The following is a 22471-nucleotide window of genomic DNA, read 5'->3' as shown; positions in this document are numbered from 1 at the left end:
CTTTCCTGTTTCTTTAGTGACATAATACTGTAAAGTCTGGAAATCAATATAATTTGAAGGAATTTTAGGAAAAATGACAAACCTTGAATAGAATCTGTTTCTGGCTTTCAGTATTGTTATTTTGATTATCCAGATTTTGATTTTTTTTTTTTTCTTTTTCTTTTCTTTTCTTTAGTAGTTCATAGAATCACAGCCTTGGCTTACTTGTGAAAAACTTCTGGTTGGTTGTTTCTATTGAAAGAAAGCTTAATCTTTGGATTCACCGATCCTCTCTTCTAGTCAGAGCTGCCACTTACTTCAAGTCAGTTCCGGCATGCTATAAATCAGAGCCTTCTGAGTGGTCAATCAGTGAGTGATTGCATTCTGCAGCACTGGAAGGCAATCTTTCCTGGTTTAAAATTGAAGTAAAGTGATCTGAAAGGACTGAGCACAGTGCTTGGAGCTTGTGAGCTCTGCAGCCAAGATTTCTGTCATGGGTTGCAGTGGGAGCCTGGGCAAGTAGTTGTATATTTACAGTGTAGAAATACAATTTCTGCTTGAGTCTCTGTCTTTTTTTTCCCCCCCTCCCCCCTTCTTTTTCCTCCTTACTTTCCTCCTTCCCTTTTCTTTTTTTTCTTTCAGCATGTTAAAGTTGAGCTCTTTTGTGAATATACTCCTGTATGAAAGTTCCGTGTTTTTCAACTTCCCTCTACCTGGCAGTACTCAGAGGCAGAAAATCAAGCTCCTTAGTGCTTCTCTCAGATAGAGTTATCAATGCCAATGGATGTCTTCAAAAAAAAAAAAAAAAAAGTAAGAAAAAAAAAGTTTGCATTTTCAAAAGCCTTTGACACCTCTGCAGAGAAACTGGAAATAAGTCCAAATGGACCTTTAAGATCTCTTCAAAAGTTTAATAGAGTATTGATTTTTCTTTTAAAGTTATAAAAAGCCTTCAAGCTGTGCCCTGTCTTGTTTCTGCCATAGCCCATAGTATGGAAACACTCAAATCCTTTGTGGCTCTGAGTAGCAAATAACAAGCGCATCGTGGTGGAACCAGCACTGACTTCTCTGTGTTAATAGTAAAAAGCTCTGGGAGGTGATGAGGTCCTCTGTGCCTCAGACTCTGGAAGAGTTGGCATTGCTCTCACATTGGAATTCCTGGATGTCAAAGGTAGCTCGTATATTTCGTGTAACCTTTCAGTAATTTCAGCACGTGAGAAAGTGTTTGAGTGCGACGATACAAAACATTTTAGGCTTATTAAGAAAAAAAATACTTTTAAAACATCCACTTCTAAAGTGGGACAAATTACATAATTATATATAATGGAACAAGTTTTAAGACTTTTGCAATTGTTTCAGAATTAAATATGCTTTAAAAATAACAAGAGATGAAATAATTTTCCCCACGGTAGATGAAACGAGGATACCTGATAGCAAATCAAAGGGAAGCAGGGATGGTCTTTTATCCCTTTGCCTGGTCGCTGGCTGTGGCTCTTTGGCTGTGGTGTTCTGCTCACTTTGGAATCACCTCAGTGAAGCTGTTGTTGCTATGAGGGAAATGTTTTTGCATGAGAAAACTGCTTTGTCTGACAAGGCTTGAAAGATCTTTCTTCAGTAGCAGTTCCAGTTTCAAAAATACAGCTAGTGTCATAGTGTGAGGAAGTAAGAAAATCAAAGAAGTACACTTGCCGACTGCATGCTGTAATTTTTTTTTCTTTATTTCTTACAGAATGACTCTGAAATCCTGTTCTGTTGAAATGACAACAAGGAAATTTTTCTGTTTTTCTAATGAGAAAAAAAGCAAAACATCCTGTCTGATCTGTGGAATGCACTTGAAGCAATTCCAGCCCAGGGATTCTTTGGGTAGTGAGCAGATTAGGATCCTGAGGCTGCTCTCAGTACTCAGCAGTGCCTCTAGCTCGGTTAGCTCTCTTGTGTCTCTATATTGTGTATTTGCTGAAAGTAATTGTTAGAACACCCAATATAAAGCATTGCCAGCCCTGGATTCCATCAGTCAGTGAAAGAGGAGCTCAGCTTGTTCTGGAGCTGACACAGCACTCACAGCCACACCTGGGTTGCTGCAGACAGGTGTACTTGGGGTTGGCACAGGCTACAACAGCTGAAGGTTTGTCCCAAAACTTAGTTTCTCTGCAGGTCTGCCTGCTCTAAATGTATGCATGTACATATATGCCAATATGTTTGAGCAGTTATTTCATTAAAACTTAAATATTTGAAGAAGCTAAATCAAATGAGCAGTGATAACATTGCATATGACTGAATTTGCATATTTTGTTTAATAGATGCAAATTTGTTTTTGTGTTCAGTTTAATTTGCCATAATTTCCTCTGCTTTACTATTGTTTTGGGTACAGAGAGTTTAAAGCAAGACTGGGCTTCCTGCTAAGCTGAAGAACTGGTGTGTGACTTCTTGCGTGCTGAGTCTGATCTTGTAAGTTCTTATTCTTTCCCAGGGCTTTACTGCTGTTATGCAGGAGCCAGCTGGCTGCCTCCAGCTGATGGCTCCCCTCTACCTCCTCCTTTCTGGGTGCTGCTCAGTACAACTCAGTTTGACCACCACAGTGTTGAAACAGCAGCAGACATAGGGATGAGAATGAACTGAAGCCAGCACCTGTAAAACAGCAAGTTAATAATATATTTATTAGGATACTATATATAGGTACTTTGAAAGCAATATATAGTATTAAATAATGTATAATGTATTTACAGGAAAGAAACTTGAGCTCTGCAGAAGCGATTGCACGTACAACTACTTGGCAGCAAGAGAGTGGCATACTATGTTGTAGGTATAGGTAATATTAGTCTGTTTGAAAACCAAGTAGAAGATTGGTGTAGATATCCAGAATGAAATATATACCATCTGAATACTTAACGTGCTTTTGAAGTAGGTTATAAAATCATTAAAAGGAATATCTGAAGTATTTAGGAGAATGTAAAAGACTGTGTGACTTTGAACTTGAGAGTCTGAGCACTTTGGTACAAGATGTGTTTATAAGGCAGATGCAGTGCGTTGGCCTTCCTTTAGTAGAAAGAGCTGTGGTTGTATATTAAGAGCAATAAAGGACTCTGGAGACTAAATAATACTTCTGATGATATAGACTCACCAGTGTAGAAGATTGGGCTTCAAATCTGCTAAGGCAGGTGGTCACAGTCAGAAGCCAGAAATCCCTGTGTAAATGTTAACACTTATTAAAATCAGAGTTTTTCTTTTTGTAGTTTCAGCACGTTAAGGGGAGAAGGGGGAAGAAAAGGTTAATCAAATACCAGAATAAATAATATGTTGGTGTATAAGGCAATAATTCCTGTTCCTATTTTTACTCAAAGGTACTAAGCTAAAATTCTAAGTTTTCTAGCTCATGTGTGTAACACCTGTGCTTTGTTTATGAAGCAGCAGCAGAGGTCAGATGGAGTACTTTGACTCAGGAATTTGTCTCACACATGCACTCGTTTAGGGCAACAGTTGATGTGCTAGCATTTACTCAAAGATGCACCGTTCTCCGGGTCAGACTTAAACTGTTTGCTTTAACAGAAAAGTATTTCAAGATTTTTATTGTTTGAAATAGCTTAGTAAGCAAAGAGGAATAAAGTAGCCAGGAGCAGCAGATGGGTAAAAGGGAAGTTTGGGCTCAGCAGTCATGTCCTGTGTATCCACTGGGCAAAGGTTATGGGGCTGATCCCCCTTGATGCTGTGAGACCTGCAGGAGAGGAGTGTGGGGGCTCATCCCTCACCTGGAACTTTGGGGAGAGCTGCAACCACTGTGGGTTCTTCTGGCCACAAGGTGCTGCTGCTATACCTGTTCTGCCTGGGCACTGCCAATGGTTGGTGCCAAGGAGAAAAAAAACACAACAGTTGCTGGTGTGGACCTAGAGTTATTTTCAGCTTGTCCCTTGTCAAATCCTTTATTGCTCTGTCCCAGCTCCAGCCCAGTAACCTCCAACTGGAAGCCCTGCCTCAAAACAAACTGATGTTGGGGGTAGTGCCTTGCCTGGTAGGGATGATGGATTCACTAATGTTATTTGATGTATCTTTATGTTGAAATGTCTGCTTTGATGTTGTGAAGGTTGAGTTCAGAGAAGGTAATCAGTCCTTGATCTGAAAAGGTGTTTTCAAAGTTCTTGGTAATTATTTGGTGGTTCAGCTTGCAGTCATGTTCTGGCTGTAATTCCAGTTCCAATTAATGCATGCTGGTAGAAACATCACATGAATGTGTGGAAAAGTGAGCAAAATCTGCAAAAAGTGAGCAGATTGGGAGTTTGGTAGTTTTTGTCAGTGCTGTGGAATTGCCAGGTCACAGCCTGAACCAATGATTGAGCACCAGGTGAAAGGGCTTACCAGGGAGCTCAGGTGCAAACAATGCAGCTGAGTGATCAGAAGGGGTGGAATCATCCCTTCTCACCCTTATTTAAGGGTTAGCAGCTCGGGGAGCAGCGTGTTTCTGGATAGCAGTTGCACTCCCTTGGAGCTGTTCCTGGTTGTTGGGTGAGCCAGTTTGCTTTTTCTTTTTCATTTTTTTTTTTACCTGCTGTTGCTCTGTAGTGCCTGTATTCCATTCGTAGGCACTGTTGTCAGTGCCACCCTTCTTTTGCCACACAGTAAGCTAAGAGACCTCAGATTGATCAAATTACATGTCTCAGATTTTTTTTTCCCACTTAGTCTTATTTAAATTATTGAAATATATGTGGGAAAATGAATATCTTATTTGCAGATGACTTATGTAAGTAATTTGGAGTTTTTTCCCTCCCAATGTCTGTGGTTATTGTTGCAGAATTAAGGGTCGTGTTGCCTCGGCAATATTCTTGAAACTTGTTTTTCTGAAGGTTTGGTTTACCCGTCCTCAGAATGCAGGGAGGTGGAGCAGCCTTGGCATAGCTTTGTGTTCTTTAATTCAGGGGGGAAATACAGTGGATTCCTGACAGCTTACTTTAGTTACATTGTTTTTGAAGGTTGCTTGCCCACTAGTAGAGAGTTCCAACACTTAATGGGAAAAATACCTTTGAAGAATGATGACCTCAGAGGTCTTTTCCACCCTTTATGGTTCTGTGTGTGGTGGAGCTGGAATTTGTTGCCTCTTAGTACTGAGCATCTTGGAGTGCAGGTGGGTGATGGCTGTAATTAAATTCAGTCATATAATCACTGATTATGACAGTGATGATTGTAAGTGACTTCAAATTGATTAGACATGGACTCTCAAAACTTAAGCTATTTCTTGGGGTTCTGGATGCAGAGAGGAACTCTGACTTGAAGTCTCACCTTCTGACCCCTTGCTTTTGTTTTTCTGTGTTTAGAAAGGAGATGGAACCTGATTAGAAATCACTTTGTCTGCACAGGCACTGTGATATGCAGGGGAATGGTGAACAAATTCTGCTTCCTTATTTCTGCAGGGACCTGCAGGTTTGGCTTTTCTCACCTGGCCTTGTAGAATGGTGGACTCCAGTTTTCCAAAATAGTGTTACTGGTGGCAGGAGTCTCAAAATGGTGATATGACCAAGTTTATGTGAAGATTCAGTTACTATACGTATTTGGGTTACTTTAAATAGTACATTTGATCACAAATGTTCCATTATAAGACAAAGTTGCATCTTCAACATTGTTTTAATATTATTGCGTATTTGTTCCTGGATAGTTAAGTGTGTTTCCCTTAAGTGTGTTTCCTTGCATATAGAAATTGGACTGTAACGTGCAGCAGTCATTCATTAGATGTTAATTCCCTATAATATTGTCAACAACAGACTTCTAATAGCTGTAAGTACATCTAGAACTGTGCCCATCTGCAGATATAGTGGGAAAGGTTGTTTTCAATTTCAAGAAAAGTGCTAAAGAATGCTATTTGTCCATAATTAAATATTGAGGATTTCTGTATTAAATATTTAATTGACCAGCTGTACTGCAGTCAAGTAGTGGGGAAATGGTAGAACTCTGTGTTTGCACTTAACAGCTATTTCTGGGGCAACCAAGTGACCTGTTCCTAAATAATTGGAAGGAAGGAGATGCCCTGAAGGAAAATCTGTCTGTTACCCCAATGTTGAGCCTGAGCAATGGCACATGGTCATCAAGTGGCTGCACCATGCGTCGTGTGGCTCTTCTGAGCTGCAGAACTGCCTCTGACTTCTATATCTTGGAAGCAGGAGTCCTGGAAGCCTGGAAAGGCTGTGAGGCATGTGCAGGGAGGCAGGAAACTGTCTGAACTGCTTTTGTTATGCAGGATGTCTGTGCCAAAATTGGCATTAAAACAATGCAAATTGAAAAAGATTGGGGTAGATAGAATTTTTTGTCAATTTTACAGACTTCTTTGAATCAGATAATTGCTAAGAGAAAGAAGAGTTGCTCTTTGTCAATGCGTGAAATGCTCCTTGTGCTTTGAAGATCAAATGTAAAGACAAAAGAGAGGCAGCAGGTTATGGTTATACTCAGATTCACGGGGTGATTGATGGTAAAAGACAGAGCTGACCTTCTTGGTTGTCTTTTCTGACCACTCCAGATAGTTCAGTTGAACAGTGAAGGCAGAATTTGAGATACAGAAATACAGCAGTATCTGTGGAGGTGTTATGGGTCCACAAAAGAAAATATGCTTGTGGTGTGAGACAGCACTGCATTATATTAGTAGTAGTCTTGGGCCTAAGACCCAGGGTTTGTGTTGGCATTACTGAGGTACCTTGCTTAAACATCTCAGTCATGGGCGCCTACCCTTAACAGCAGAAATTTGTCTGTGAACTCCAGCGGTTGTTTTGAAGAAGCATTGAGAAATGTGTGTTGGGAACTCCTGCACAGTGTGTTCTTGCAGTTGTCACATCTTGCAGGGTGATGTGGTTCTGCTCTGTTTCCTCAGCCTCTGCCTCCGTCCCTGCATTGTAGAAGTAATGCAAAGGGGGAGATCAGGCGCAGGTCTCAAGATGAATGATGGTTTGGTATCACTTGACCTGACATGCACTGACCAATGTTATTGTGACCTGAAAATTGAGAGGAGATTCAAACCACAAGTAGAGAAGTCCTGGAACGTATTTGATGTCCTTGTGCCCACCTCTACATCCACAGAACGTATGCAGTTTGAATCTATGGATTTTGGAGTGTTTTGTTCTGTTAAAGCTAGATCATGCTAATGCTGCATCTGACTCACTCTTGTATCTGAGAAAATCAGATTACTGGATATGAGGAATGGAAAGCAAGAGCATCCTGATCAAAGCAAGCTGAGGATTTTGGCTTTTTCTGTAGCACGTGGGGTCGTTCACTTCCTAGAATCAGTGGGGTGTTGGCCTGAGCAGAGGAGGCTCTGCCATCTGCTCTGTGTTTCATTCCTGCTGCCCGCAGAGCACGGACCCACGAGAGCTGCTTGTGGGCAGTGCAGGCTGTTGTGTATGGGATGCAAAGGGAAGGAACTCTTTGATGTAGACACTGTGTTGAAATGTGCTGTGTTCCACCTCATGTGGGAGCTGAGGCGAAGTGGGAAAGGTTACCACAGGGTTGAGTTTTTTGTTTTCATAACCGGTGGTGAAAGGTCACTTTGAAGGCATTTTGTATTGCAAACTGGGTTGCAGTTCTTCCTCCGAATTTACAATAGCTGTGCTGTATATCCTTCCTGCAGCTCTCCAAATTACATAAATACATCCAGAGGGACAGAATCCATTGTATTGAATGCCAAAAGCTCTTACATAATATTTTTAAATGCTTGTGGTGGAATTTTGGATAATTCATCAGTGAGGAGCTGGCAGGATGAATGCAGGGCTTGGCTTATGATGAGGAATAGTGGGCTCCACATCAGCTCTTGGCTTCATTTAGATCTGGGATTGGATTAAAACTCTAAGATTCAGTTCTTTGCACATGGAGCTGCAGTGAGGTGCATCTCTCACACTTTTGATGTAAAATGTATGTGAGAAAGGTAACCTTCGTAATCGGGGAGAACATAAAGTTGCTGGATTAAGTAAACCATTGCAGTTGGGTTTAATGACAGTGGTGGATGAGCTCTGCAGCTCCCCTGTGCATAGGACAAGACTGTTCCTAATTGGGAGAGCTGCTTTAATTTGGCTGAAGTGTCGGGAAGGAAGCCTTATAAGCAACTTTAACTGTATTATGCAATGGAATGAGGCTCTTACAGAATTACTTACATTTTCATTAATAATACACAATTCCTGGCTTTTCTGTTCCTTCAGATGATTAACCAAAGACTTTTGTCAGCAATGTCTCTGTTTTTGATGGGTGTGCTGGGGTATCTCCTTGTTGGTGGAGGCAGTGCAGGGTAAACCCTCAGTGCTGATCTGCCTTGTCCTCAGGAGAGGGGAGCATTGATCTCTCATCATTTGAATATAGATCTAGGGCTGGTGCTGCTGGGATTTTCTAGCTTCTAGGTTTTTGTTTGAAACAACAGCAAAAGTTAGATGACAAAACCTGGGCTGAGGTGCTGTCCATCTCCAAAGGGATTTTTTTTTGGCGTGGGTCAGTGTCATCATCTTAACAACGGCTGCAAATAGCTAAAACTAATGTGTGTGCTAAGCTATCCAGGAAGGGTCTTCCGTAAGACACGTGTGGTGTGTTGTGGGCTACATCTGCTGTTCTTGGCTTATCTACAGTGAGGGCTTTTGCTTCAACATAAACACTTCTGCCCTGGGGCTGAGATCTGTCAGTGCAGACTGCATAGATGCACTCATGGCTGCTTCCATCCAGAGCAGAGCTGTGCTCCAACCACTGCACCAAAGACAACATTAAAAAATGTCATATTTTTGGAATATGTTTTTTTCTGTAGAGTTGTTCCTATGCTACTTTATAATTTTCTTTGCAAGCAGTATGGAGAAAATCAGATGGGTGAGTGATAACTTCAGCTGAAGACGCTGAACAGGGCAATTGCTGCTGACAGCAGAACAAAGCAATCAGAAGTGTACCCAATGCTTTAACATTCCAGTGCAACTTATATATTTAAATAGACAAAAAAAAGCGCCATGTAATCAGAGGGATTTAAAGGAATAATATTCCTTGCAACTACTGCTTATTCAGGTGTTGCTCAATACATAATCAGTTGGCACATTGTTTTCTCCATTGCCATGTGCTTATTACATTGTGCAGTCAGCTTTGACTTAAAAGATAAGCGAGTTAAATCTGATGTTAAGCCTTTGTGATGTTTTGCTAAATAAAATGCTCAATCCAGGGTCATAAAGGCAGGAAGTTCAGTGTGGTTGTGAGATTTGAAATAACGTGTGGGTTCAAGTGTGAGTTACAAGCAGTTGTACCTTTGTGCTCATTTGTAAAAGAGAAAAGAACTTTAAAGCAGGGGAAAAAATTCCTGATTTGTGTGTTTTGTTTTGTTTTTTTTTCTAATATAAATTGAAACTTATACTTGAACACTGACATTCCTAAAGCATTTCTGCTAGGCTTGGAGCCAGTCCTCTGCTTGTGTATGTGGGCAGACCTGTCCTCACTGTCCCTAGATGCTCACTGTATATTTGGGTTTGATGGCTGTGATACAAAAAGGCAGAGAACAGGGACGGTTAATTATCTCACCTCCTTGCCTTGCTGCTTGTTCTGAGGTGTTTGGGGCAGGTGGTTTTTCATCTTGTGTCTCTGGTGGTGCCTGTGGTGCAGTTTACAACTGGGAAGCTTCTCCAGAGCACCCAGATGGATGGGTCTGCTGCTGTCCTGCGGCAGAAGCACAGCGGTGTCCCCCAAGAAAGCAGAGTTCTGGATGCTCTCTGGATTTCCCTCTCAAGTGACTTTCCTGAGATGCTCAAAAGAGAATTGGGTGTTTATGCATGGATGAGGAGAAGTGTAATGAAGAGGAAAACTACAGTCTTTACTCATTTTATGCTTTCTAATGCTTTTCAAATAAATCCAGAGATAAGTTGCAATACAAAGCGTGTCCCTATTCTTATGCACTTTTCAGTACTTCGATGTAGGACTTGCACACAAATAAACCCTCCAAAAACCAAGCCCAGAAGCAAGCTTTGAAGAATGATAATGGGAAAACCTTAGAAAGCTGCATATATGAGGCCTTACAGAGAGAACTTTTTGAAAAATGTGGGACTCCAGGGCTACAGTGCTATGAAGCGAGGCACTGCTTTAATATTAATTGTTAAGGTATTGAGAAATGGAGAGAAATTTGACCAGAAAGCAGGGATTTGGCTTGGCAATCTTTAAAAATAAACAAATATATGTTGGACAAATGTTGACAGGACTGAAGATGATCTCTTGATTGTGCACGCTGTGTGCACGTAGTTTGCTTCTCTGACCAGGGATAGTGCCTAGGCACGTGTTATGTAGCATTATATTCATAATTTATGCAAGGGGACTTGAAATAGTCTCATTTGTCTTCCTCTGTTATTGGAGCAGATTTGGCTGGCAATGAAGAAGCTGTAAGCAGTGAGAGGTTCTGTTATTCCAGCTTTCATTTTTCTTCTGTAAAGAGCAGTGAGCAGTTAAGACAAACTTGCAGGCTGTTGGGATATGATGGGGCACACAGCTGATGCTGAGGAAGCACACTGGATTCCCAGTGGTCTGCCCACGAGATGATATAGATGCAGAGAAAGATGGTGTCAAACAGCTGATTTCTTTCCAAGTGGGCTGCAAAGGAGCTGAGTCGGAAGCCATCGGGCAGTTTGGCAGCAGTGCTGTGTTATTCAGTGGGGGTTAATTTCTCCTTCTCAGTAGTGTGGTGATTGCGGGTAGCAATGCCATTTCTCCGGGTGAAGGCTGAGAGCTGTGGACTGCAACTCACAAAGTGGTGATTTGTGAGCCTGGAGAGAAAATGCAACTCTGAAACTTTTCTGAATGGAATCCGTGGAATATTTTGGCAACTATAAATGTGGACACCAGAAATGTTTGTGTTGCGCACGTTGCGTGGCTTCTCACCTTGTTTACACTAGAGTAAATCTGAATGAGCTCTGATGTAAATTTGATTAAAAGTCACCCTTGGGACCTAATTAGGCAGTGATATAATTAGTGGAATAGGTCAAATAGCAGTGGATTTCTGGGGTATGAATGGATGTTAATATGCTCATGTTTTCATAGATAGATGAATTGTAACTGCTCACTGTCAGAGCAATTGCTTGGAGCCCAGGACCAGGAGCTTGCTCAGTGCCCAGTGGCTGTGCTCCCATCAGCATTGCACAGCCCTTTCTGCAGGCTGCAGTTCTGTGTGTTGCTGGCCACTTCCAACCCTCAGCACTGAGCATCATCAGTAAATTTGCAAGTGACACTAAGTTAGGAGGAAGAATGTGTGGAGGGATCTGGGTAGGGTGGATCAATGGGCAGAGACCAGTTGTGCCAGCTTTAAGTAGATGTGATAGATTGTTGGACTTATGAAAGACCACTAAGATTGCCAGCCTTAATGATTCTGTGACTTACCCTGCCTTTAAGCCAAAAGCACGTTTTTGTTTTGTTGACCAAACATTGTACTGACAGGCTTCAGGCTCCCAGCTGTACCAAATACGGTCGTTTTCCTACTGATAAAATGTTGTACCTGCTCAATAGGATGCTACATTTGCAAAGCCTAATGTGCTGTCTCCTGTCTTGCTCCAGATAGCTGAAGGTGGCTGCGGGAAGTTTTAATATGTTGTTCCTTCTGCAGAAGCATCCATCAGGGAAACAGAAATGGGGAAGGCGATAAGATCAGCACCAGCCCCATTTCATATGCAGTGCTGCAGACACAGGCTACACCCTTGGCAAAGCACCTCATTAACTTGCCACGTAGTTGGTGGTGGGCACACAGACCTGGCAAACATATAATTACTGTGCTAACGGGGGAGCTGCCACTTGCTAGTGCTGCTGAGATATGTATGTATGTATCTACCTCAGCTGCTTTTATATTCTGCTAAATATTAAAGGTTGTTTCTTTATAACTAAGGGCTCTGTTGAAGTAATAGGGAACTTGCATTTTATTTTCTGTTTGATTGAATCCTGAATTCGGTGCTTAAAGCAAGAGACAAATTCATATTAACAAACCTAACCCTTTCCATCAAGGAAATTTGATTATAACTAAAACCCAAATGTTTTCTCCTTCTATATCTATTTGATTGCCTTTTAATGTTAAAAAACATCAAATTATTTTTGAAAACTGATGTAAGAAGAAAGTCATGAACCTTTACAAGTATTTTCATTCACTTTCACAATTTATGATTACTGGAAGGAAATGTGATTTGTGTGGCTTGAATTAAGGGATGACATCCTATGGTTACCAATGTTCTGAAGAATTTGCAGCTGTTTGGTTCATTGTTCTTCTGCTGAAGACTGCAATGAGACCTATCCACAAGGCAGTGGTGTTTCTTCTTGGGCCAGGTGATGTGATTTGTTTGCTGGGACCTGAGGCCTCTGCTTGCAAGGCAGGGAAGGGAATTGTGAGCAGAGGTTTGGTCTTTGAAGGTGACTTCATGTATTTATATACATCACTGTACAACCTTGCATGTTTTTTTTTTTTTTTTTTTTTAAAAAAAAGGCCAATGCAATGGAAAAATAATATGATAGATGATCAAATCAGAGCAAAGCCTTATGATTAACTTTTGCTGGTTTACTTTCATTTAAGGTTCTTGCTTCGATTACCTGTTTTGGAGGTTTTTGTGATTTATCAGTTTCCTTTATTTTGATTAAGAGAGTAATTGAAGCAAATCCCTGCCATACAAGATACCAAGATCAAATGTAGATCATATTTAAAAGGATTTATAATGAACTGTTCTAAAAACTTCTACTGGTTTTCTCTGGTGCATTCAAATGCATTTTTTAAAAGCTGCTGATGTAATGCTCAGATTATATATTAAGAACTTAAAGGGTCTTTTCAGTATAAATTTGGGGCAATTCTGTATGTGAGATAACATTGCAGATCTTTAGAAGGTGAAATGCCAAAAGTGTGTCCCTCCATAACCTCTCATTCCTGTGGGTGGCTTTGTAGGACAGGAGCCTTGCCCTTTAAAAACCTCCCAGTGAGTAGGACACTGGTGCAGTGTTACTATGTGGTATAGACCCTTTCTTCACTCCCAAATATTGGGAGGTTGCACGTGAAATTTTCTAGAAGGTCATTGCTCAGAATGACTTGATGCTGTCTCTGCTTTGAAATGTTTTAACGAGATGTGGTTTAACCCAAAGGGAACGGATAAATTCCTGTAGCTGGACTGCAGTACTGTTTTTGCCTTCTGCAGTCTGTTGAATCTAGTTGGTACTGAGCATACACACCTGATTAACTAGTCATTATGCAGGACATCCCCTGCTCTTACTGCACACTTCTGCTGTAGCTCTAAAATAGTGATGTCTGTATTAACAGAAATACTGTACTGCACTATGAGAAATCTGTTGAAATAGAGAACCATAAAGGTTGTGAAAAAGTTAATCATATGAAAGTCTGTGTATATATGTAAGGTTACTCTTCCATGTCAGGGTTTGTGGCACTGTCAGTGCCTCATTGGCTGTGGTAGGAGCTGGTAGCCCAGGCCTCCTTGGGAAGCCAGTCAGGAAACTGGCTAGGAAGAGTGTAGGAAATATCAAGTGAGGTATAATGCATAGCACAAGGTACTTTCTAAGCTTAAATTTATGTTCTACCAAATCTGCATGTTACAAAATGCCACTGTGTAGGGTGGTTATTACAGTGCTGTATTGTAATGTAAATAATGTGGTTTCTGTTTTGTAACCACTAGAAAATGCTGTTTGGAGTAGAGCAAACAACAGACAGAAGTAAAGGGCAAAAGGTGAATGTTACACAGCTGTTGCTGAGCGGATACTCATCAACAATCAGTCAGCTTATCTTTTATAGACAGCACAAATGTAGGTATCTACACTTCTACCTAATCAATTTTTACGTGATTTCTTCAGAATTGTGCTGCACTCTCTTGGCATTGATGAGTGGGAAAGCCAGAGGAAGACGGGTGTAAAATGTTTTGCCTGTGTACTGAAATGCCTATCGGAAAGTTTTGGGTTTTGGATTGCTTGAGCTGCTATCAGATTAATTTAAAAACAGTTGTCTTTCATGAGGGAAAAACACCCACTTGTGGCTTATGAGGGGGTAGAAAATACAGCCTTCTTCCAAGTCCTCCTCCTTTCTATCCTGGAATGGAGATGTCATGTATGGTTGAGCATGTTGCTGAGTTACACTGAATTTTAGTCTCACAGGCGTGCTCCTATGAGCTCAAGAAAGCAAAGACTGTTTTAGGGACCTAAGTAGTGAAGTACTGCAGGTGACATCTCCCAGAAAAGTGCTGCCTAAGCCATGGCAGGGAAGGGAATGGTGACTGCTAGAGCTGCACTTTGGGAAGCAAATCTGCCAGAAATAGAGAGCATGGAAGTACCAAGTTCCTGTTCTCAGTTCTGGTTATCAGTGGGGGTGCGGGTAGTCATTAAAAAGCTCAGAATGGTAAAAGGTGAGAATGTGAACACTTCATACTGTCTGAAATGTTCAGTGATGCTGCAGAGGCTGTCAGCGCTTTTGCAGATGTGAGGTAATTCTGAGAGCCCCATCAGTGACAGGGAGGTACTGATACCCTTCAGCAAACTAGATGTGAGAAGGCTGGGAAGGGTTTGCACCTGAGACAGCTTCATCTGGCTGTGCTGTATGTAAACAGAGAAAAACGTGTCAGAACTCTAGGCTGTGTGGCCAACATTGTAACATCCAGAAGTAAGCCAGGGCTTTAGAGATGAGCTTAAGGGCTTTGCAGAGAAGTGTGGGTTTGGACATGACATTGGCAGTCACCGTTATCTTGAATCCAATAAACTGATGAAAAAGGTGTGAAAATAATATTAAAACAAACAAAGAAAAAGGCCCACTGAGAAAACTTCAGAATTAGGTTCTGTTCAGTGCTGTTACTTTTACAGCGATGCCAGTGAAGCACAGATTGTCAGCTGCTGGTGTTTGTTTCAGCAGAAAGCTGAAAGAAGAACCTTTATGCTGATGCTGGAGTCTTTGGGGATTACGGATGTATAGAGAGACACAAGGCAAAACAGTGAGAGAGTCGATATGATTTGGGGCTCCAGAAGTTGCTTCTGCCGTATGGAAATGATGCTGTATGTCTCTTGCAAGAAAGAGGTAACTTCAAGGTCATAGGAGATTGCTGCTCCATGCTGTGGAATAATAGGTGATAACACAGGTGGATTGCTATAGTGCAGGTGATGAGTCTTGATGTTTCATAAGCTCTCCATGACTGTGGTAGCTTGAAATGAAAGATGTTATGGTTTCAGGACACAGCACAACCTAGACAAATGAATTTGTTTTCCAATGATACTTGGAACAGACTTATGTCCATCTCAGCAGCCTAAGTCATCTCAAGGACTAGCTGAATACTGCTGTCAGACTCACTTCATAGTTTAACCGTGTCAATTTGGGTGCTTTGCTTTGCTTACGGAAAGGCAGGAGGGCAGGTGGATGATTCCTGAGGACAGGGCGAGCTTGGTGGGGCTTCCTCAGGACATCTGAAAGATGTTAACAGAGACTGAACACAAAATAAATTGAGACTTCTGCAAGAATATTAAGCACTGCATAAAAAGATTCTGAATCCTTTTCTGGATTTGTCTTGTGATTCTTTGCTCCGTGCAGAAAATATATGGCCAGAAATGCTGAAATCAAGTGAATCATCTGTGTTGTTATATCGTAGATAATGTTTTTGAGAAGCTAAAACAAGCAATACACTGGGAGTCTAGTAAAACATATGTATCGTGAAAATGATACATGATTGCTGTTAAACTTTATAAATCTTTTATAGCGTGGTAAATGCGCTAAAACCAGCTAGGCTGGAAAAAGTATGCAAATTAGAAACGAAATGGAAATTGAGGCGGCTAACAGGGAAAGGAGAGATACCTGCATTTGCAAGAGTACACGAGAAGAGGATGTTCCTTGCATTACATCTGCCTCTGCGTAATCCAGCTCTGAGAACTGAGGAGGCACAGCTGTTTGGAGCTTAGCGGCAGCAAGTTCAGGTGAGGACTTGGAGCCTTTCCTTGGGAGGGAAACGCAGTGGAGAATTCTTGGAAGCTGCTCCACTCCCTGTGAAGGCTGCTGGCTGCCTTGCCAGTGCTCTCTGGTGGTCTGCTCTCTGCTCAGTCTTGGTGTGTGGTGTGAGAGGACTGGTTAGGTAATGTAATATTACGGGACAGAAGTTCTGCCAGTTCATCTTCATAGCTGGTAGCATGGAGGTGCTCTGAGAGACATCAGCAGCTACAAGCAGAATGAGATTTCAAATACACTTTCATACTTCTCCCTTCCAATTTGGTCATTGCATCCATAACCTCTTACAGAGTCAACGTGATGTTTCTTTCCCTGTCTGAGGCTGGCAGTAGGGTGGTGATGGGCTGGTGCTGCAGCAGGGGATGTTTGTTTGGGAAGTGGTATCTTTTCTTCACAGAGGATCACAGTTCTCAACATGCTTAAGGGCTCTTGTGGAATAGATCTTGGGGAGATGGCTGAGTCTGCGGGACGCCTGCTCTGAACACCTGCAACACCCCTTCAATAACTGTGTGGGGAGCTGGTGGGGATATGGCCAATAGCCTACATGTCAGGAGCAACTTTGGAAAGAGTTTCCAGTTTTATCGGTGCATGTCACTGGCAAATTAACCAAATTGGAGTGCTCATTAGGCTTTGAGAGTTGTGAAGGTGCCCATCCACTGCTGGAAATGCCTAGGAGATCGAGTGTAGTTCTCAGCTGTTGATATTGGGTTGTGAGCTTTTGCATCCCCAGAAGAGCCTGATTTGAAGTGAGGGGAGGCAGGTCAAGGGCAGCGTGCTCCAGTGTGATGCCTGTAAACATGTGGCTGATGGTTACTCATCTAGGACTGTCAGTACTGGCATTTAACTGGGCAGGAACCTTAATCCAACATAAATTGTTATGAGCCTTTCAATTCCCACAAATTAAGGCTTCAGCTGAAAGTTTCTTTCAAAGTGCAGGAAGATTTTCTAGCACTACGATTTGTGATGTATTATTTGTCTACCCTTCTGATTCAATTTTCTGTGTGCTGCTTGACTGCTGTGGGGAGAAAAGCCAAATGGATGGAGGTTGTGGTGCAGCTTTGTATGTGAGCACATTGCCTGCAGGCCTGGGGCTCACAGCGAGGGAATGGGGTGCAACGTGCAGCTGCTGGACTGTGTACATTTTTGAGCCCCTACAGTATGTGTGGGATGTCAGAGCCTTGGGCTGTGCTGAGCAGTGCTTTGCTGCAAGTCGGTCCTCATTGCATCAGTTCTCTGCTTGGATTTGGTGCTGGCTGATTTAATCTTAAAAACATCTGTCAATTTTTCACTTATCTTACAATTTAAAGTAGGAAGATATATTGAAGTGCTTTTAATTTTCTGTTGGGATTCCGAGCCCCTTAGGATGCATTGAGGATATTGTTTGCAAATTTTATGATGCAGCCGTGAAAGACAGAAAACTTCCTTTTCTGAAATAAAGGAGATTCTCATTCAGCAGCATGATGTGTAGATCTGGTCCTTAAGGAAAAGAAACACAATAGTGGAGGACTGTAAGAGCAATATTTATGGAGGTATTTTTTCCCCTATTATAGCTGGGGTGCTTATTTTTAGATGGAGACCTGATACTATGCCAGTCCCAGACAATCAATTTCATCTCAAATAATATAGAATGTGCTGTCAAATTATATATGGTAATTGATTATGAGCTTGTATGTAATGTATTATTACATCTTATTTTTAGCCTGGTTTGTTAGTGCCTCTTAGCCTGCTGCAGTCTAAACCAAATTTCATAGAGAGGTAGATGTCTCAAAGGCAATTATGTTTCTATACACATAATGAAAGCTGGTCGCTGCCTGAAGTAGACAGTCAAAATTAATGCTTCTGTTGATGGAAAGGCTGCAGCATGTGTGGTGAGCATCGTGTCGCTTTGGGATGATAATGCATGTGTGTGGTTTGGGGCCTCTTCACGGCTGCTGACTGGGGCTACAGGCTGAAGTTAGAAGTGCTATAGGGTGTACGAAAGGGTGAGGAGGTGTGAAGAGGAGTTCGGGATGTGGATGAGACAGTGAGGCAGCTGAGGTTGTGTAGGAAGCTTGAAGAAAGAGTGTGGGCATCTGTGGTACATCCATACATAACCATGCTTTGGTACGCCTATGGGATGATGATTTAATAAGATGAAACAGTGAAGGAAATGTGCAGAAAGTGCTTTCTTTTTTCCTGATGCAATTATAATATTTTAATTTCTTTTGAAATGAGACTGTAACTTCTAGTGAGGAGAATGGGTAGGTGCTGTCTAGATTTCATTTACTTACTGTGTTTTACATTAGAAGCCAACATAAGATGCTTAAAAGGCTGCACTTCTGCTGGAGACAATGAAAGACAGAGGAATCGTGCCAAGCAATGTCTTGATTCAAGAGTAGGCAGTGTGCAGGGACGAGGTGCCTCATATGTTGCCCTTTTCTCTTGTATGATGCTTGATTTCCTGTGAGCACAGGAATTTGCTGTGATTCAGAGTAGAGTCTAAAAATATAAATGGCCGTTCATTATATGGGCTATGGTTCATTTTCCAGTTATTTTCCTTGGAATGATAAACAGCTAAACTAGAACTGCGCATAACCACCTTTCAGCAGTGTGTTAAGAGGCACATGCAGGCTGACTAAATACAGCTTTAAACAGGCTCAAGTTTGGGGTCTCTATCATACAGTTTGGTTTGTGTGTGTCTGCTCACTGCTCTTTGCAGCTGTGTTTCTCTGGAAAGCCTTCATTTTCCTGATATTCTTAAACTATTTCAGAATCAGAAGAAAATTGCACTTTGAGTTTTGAGGATTTAATGTTGGATTTTTTTCTTTCTTTTCACTTTGGTTCAAAATATGATTTTCTTTCTTTCCTGTGGTATTTCTAAGAGGCTATGGTAGATGAAACGTTACTGATGAACGCAGTTAATAAGTACATTAATGAGTGCATTTTATGTATAGGACTGCTTATCTGCATGCATTAAATGTTCTGGGATTTAATCCAGAAATGTGGTTTTCCTTCTGGAAATGAAGTAAAAAGAGTGTTAACCGAGTAATTTGTGTTTGACGTGCATTAAATTACAAACAAGTTTCGTTTGAGTTGAGTGCCAACAGGATCAGGTCTGGCACTGCAGTAGCTTGTATCACATGAGGTAACTTTCCCTTATACATTTGTTAAGCACTCCTTTTATTTCAGATAAAGATTTAGGGAGAGCTTTTGGTCTCATGATTTTTCTTTTTTTCTTTTTTTTTTTTTTTTTTTTTTGAAGAAATTGAAAATTATATCATGAAAAATTCATATATATTTCACTAATTAAGAAGTGTAAGCATCAGAGTTGATCTAGACAGAATTTCTTACCGTTTCTCTGCACTAACATTACATCCTGTGGTACAGCTTCCAGAACTGATCCGTTCAGAAGGAATCTGCTTCTTTGTAGAGGCTTAGTTCCTTGCATGAGCTGTCTTTAACATTTCTAATCTATCTTAATGTTTCCGTTATTCTGTAGCACAGCATAATAGCTTTTATTAAGATACAAGGTTAATTTTAATCCCCAAATAACATTGACGTGTTAGGATTATATATATATGTGTGTGTAGCCTTTTTATTTTCGGTATGTCTGGAAATTGCAGCAAGCCTAATGGACACTTATTTTGCACAGACTGCTATTTTAGCCCCCTCAGGCAATTGGAAGAGAATTTGCAATAGTATATGGAACGTGAATAATTTTGGATATGTTCCTTTTTCATTTCTTGCAGCTACCAGTGCAAGAGGCTGGTTTTTGGAGGTTCTCATCCCCAGCTTTCTGCAATCCTGACCCATTTATGCTGTTCTGAAAGGAGCACCTGAAATCATGACTCACATCTGAAAGTATTGCTGAATGAGTGATTTGTTTTAGTGATTTTTTTTTTTTTTTTTTTTTGGACTGAGTCCTTGCCAACATCATTTTTTTTTTTTTTTTTTTTTTTTTTCATAGTTTGGTTTATAAATTGATGCTGTAAATGATGGTTTGCTATGGGAAGAACTTATTTTAAAATATGGTTTTTGACTCTTGACACTTTCAAATAAGCATCACATCTGTATTTAAAATACATACTGTAGGTGAAGTGGAAGATACAGCAGATACTTCAGGAGGATTGTTTGACCTGCTTAATGCCAGTCTTTAATAGAGAATAAATTTGAAAAGCTTGCATGAAAACAATTATCTACTAATCTGCTCAGAAGTTAGTAAGACAAAAAGGGATTATGGATTTACAGAAACTTTTCTGTACTGAAAGGGAAAGCAGCTTCTGGTGGGGTTGTTTGGATGATGTCAAGGTATGGGCTTGGTAGGCATGCTCCATCACGGCACCCTGTGTGGAAGTGTCTGTGTGGAAGCAGAAAGGAATTATCTTGCTGTACTGTTCATTCCTGATGAATCAGTGCTCACAGAATGATACATTTATTTTTAGCTGAGAGCAACTCCTGAATCCTCTCTGGTGAGAAAAGGTATGTGAGAGTGAAAGCTGGCAGCTTGCGGGAAGGGAAAATAGGGAAGCTTGGTATTCTGACTTATTTCCCTCTACAAGCTGTTTTGCATTGACAAACAATGCAATTTAATACAACAAATATGTAAAGAGAAAAAAATAGCAAACTGTTCATCTGGTGTTCTGGTGTGTGTCATGTGATTGAAGCATCCATTGAAATGCCACTGAAACTGAAGCCTTTGAGTGTTGTGTACCAGCCTCTGATAACGTTCACCTTTCACGTTCAAGTGCACCGTTGAGTGGTGGAGCACACGTGGTACGCACAGCATACATTTGGGCACTAAAATAATTAAGCAGGTGCATTTGCTGGAGCTTTTACATTGCTGTTCACCTGGCACTTGAGAGGATTCATGGATTTTCCTCTTGAAATAGGCAGGAAGGTTGGAGACCTGTCCCCTGCTCCAGAGCTTTTCCCTTGTCTGCAGCTGGGGGGGTCTTGTAGCTCCTGGGGTGCAGGGTGGGCTCTGCTTCTTTGCCCTGTGGACACCAATGCTGTGTTAGGGCACAGCAGTTCTTCTGTTGTGTTACTGAAACAGGTATTTCTTGTAGCCCGAGGCACCACTTCAGCAACTTCTAATTATTCTTTCTCCTTCTTGTTTAACTAGGGGCTTTCTGTCCATAATTGGATGTGATTCCCTATTACATGGGCTCTCCATGGTGAGCTTCATGGGTAGGCACTTTCTTTAAATAATTGACTGTCTTCTTTAGTTGTGGCAGGTCTCTGTGCACATTTCATCCTACTTTCACCTTCTTTTTGGCTGTGCAGTAATTTGGGTCTCATAGCCTTTCCCAGTGCAACAGTTTGCAGTGGGGATTGTTTAGAAAAGTAACTGGCTCAGTGCTGTGCTGCTTTGATTACCTGGAAGTCAAATTGCTATTAGAACGAGACTGTCTCAGGCTAGTTCTGATGCTGGTGCAAGTTTTATGAAGAGAAGCAGTCATTTCTTAGGAGCGTTGTGCAAATCTCTGATAGTAATTGACCTAAGCCAGAAATAGTCAAACTCCTTTCGTTCTTTTTCCTTAGTAGAAGTGTTTCTGTTATGTTCACTCATGGCTTAAATGATTTTTCCCAGTGCGTCAATCTTAGTGCTAGCAAGAGAAAGATATCTGAGTTAGCTGTCAGCTCCTCCTGCCCCGTGACACCAGCTTGGCCTCTCTGGGGCGTGTGCCATCAGCTCCTTGCTCCTGGCTGTCACCTCTTCTATGAGATCCAATGGCTGTTCTGTGTTGGAATGCTGGCAAATACTTCAGCGAGTGCTGAAAGCAGAGATTAGAGTTTGGAGGGTCCTTGTGGCCTACGCAAGGTCTTCTAAGGTGGTCCTGGCAAAGGAACCTACAGCTTATGATTCAGTGCAGTTATGAAGCTGCCTTTTCTATTTGTACTTGCAGCGTGCTCATCTGAAGATAGGTTATGTGCTGCTACTTCAGCACAGTGTTTTATCTGCTGCAGATATGTGCACATTACAGTGCTCTATCTGTAGGATGAATTGTGTGCGCAGGTGCCACTGGTGCCTCGGCACCAGCTAGATCAGTCGGATATGTCCTCAGCCCACAGACATGGCATTGCCTTACATCCCTAATGGAACCTGTATAGAGACATTGTTAAAGCACTTTAAGATCTTCTTGAGTACATTCCAGAAGACTAGAAATATGTAGCTTGTGATATTACCTCTATCTATTTTGTGTGAGAAAACATGTGGCTGTGTTTTTCTGTTAAATGTTGCATATTGTGCGAGTTTTCTTGTGTCTGTTCTTATTAGCTATTCTAAGATACAAGTGTGCAATTGATTCTTAAGTCTCAGATGCTGCTGAAAACATCTATTAGGTATAGATTTATATAGGTAAATGTTCATCACTAGTTGCAGCATATAGAAGTACAGTGGAAGACTGTTTTTACATGTGTGACGGAGACCAGCTCAAGACGCCTGGGACAGACCGGCTTAGGCTCTGGTGGCACAAAAGCAACGTTTATTGAAGGCTCATTCGTTTTATAGACTGGATACACTACAACATCGTAAATAATTAGCAAGTGTGAAACAAAGCACAAAGCAAAGGCTTGTGTGCAAGCAGCTGTTTTTGTACT

The 22471-nt window shown here is 41.3% G+C and overlaps 1 protein-coding gene and 1 long non-coding RNA gene across 6 annotated transcripts in view; one reads left to right on the top strand and one right to left on the bottom strand.

The window, feature by feature from the left end:
- THSD7B (thrombospondin type 1 domain containing 7B) overlaps positions 1–22471 on the top strand; it is a 293426-nt gene that overhangs the window by 15360 nt on the left and 255595 nt on the right. Inside the window, exons 1-2 of one of the 5 annotated variants that reach the window (XM_052674803.1) lie at positions 4439–4473; positions 20994–21058. The exons of 3 other annotated variants lie outside the window; for them this stretch is intronic. The gene's annotated coding sequence lies outside the window, so the exon portion shown is untranslated. Of the gene's footprint in view, positions 1–4438; positions 4474–20993; positions 21059–22471 lie in introns of those variants that run through there. One more of the 5 variants, XM_052674805.1, reaches the window with a different exon arrangement.
- Positions 1518–3366, bottom strand: LOC128076761 (uncharacterized). The gene is made up of 3 exons (XR_008204646.1): positions 3258–3366; positions 3098–3161; positions 1518–2604 (listed from the first exon to the last, which is right to left on the bottom strand). It is a non-coding gene; the product is annotated as an uncharacterized LOC128076761 (long non-coding RNA).

Source organism: Tympanuchus pallidicinctus, unplaced genomic scaffold, assembly GCF_026119805.1.
Source record: "Tympanuchus pallidicinctus isolate F22 unplaced genomic scaffold, pur_lepc_1.0 scaffold15, whole genome shotgun sequence".
Classification (NCBI taxonomy): domain Eukaryota; kingdom Metazoa; phylum Chordata; class Aves; order Galliformes; family Phasianidae; genus Tympanuchus; species Tympanuchus pallidicinctus.
This window is presented reverse-complemented; position numbering and strand designations above follow the sequence as displayed.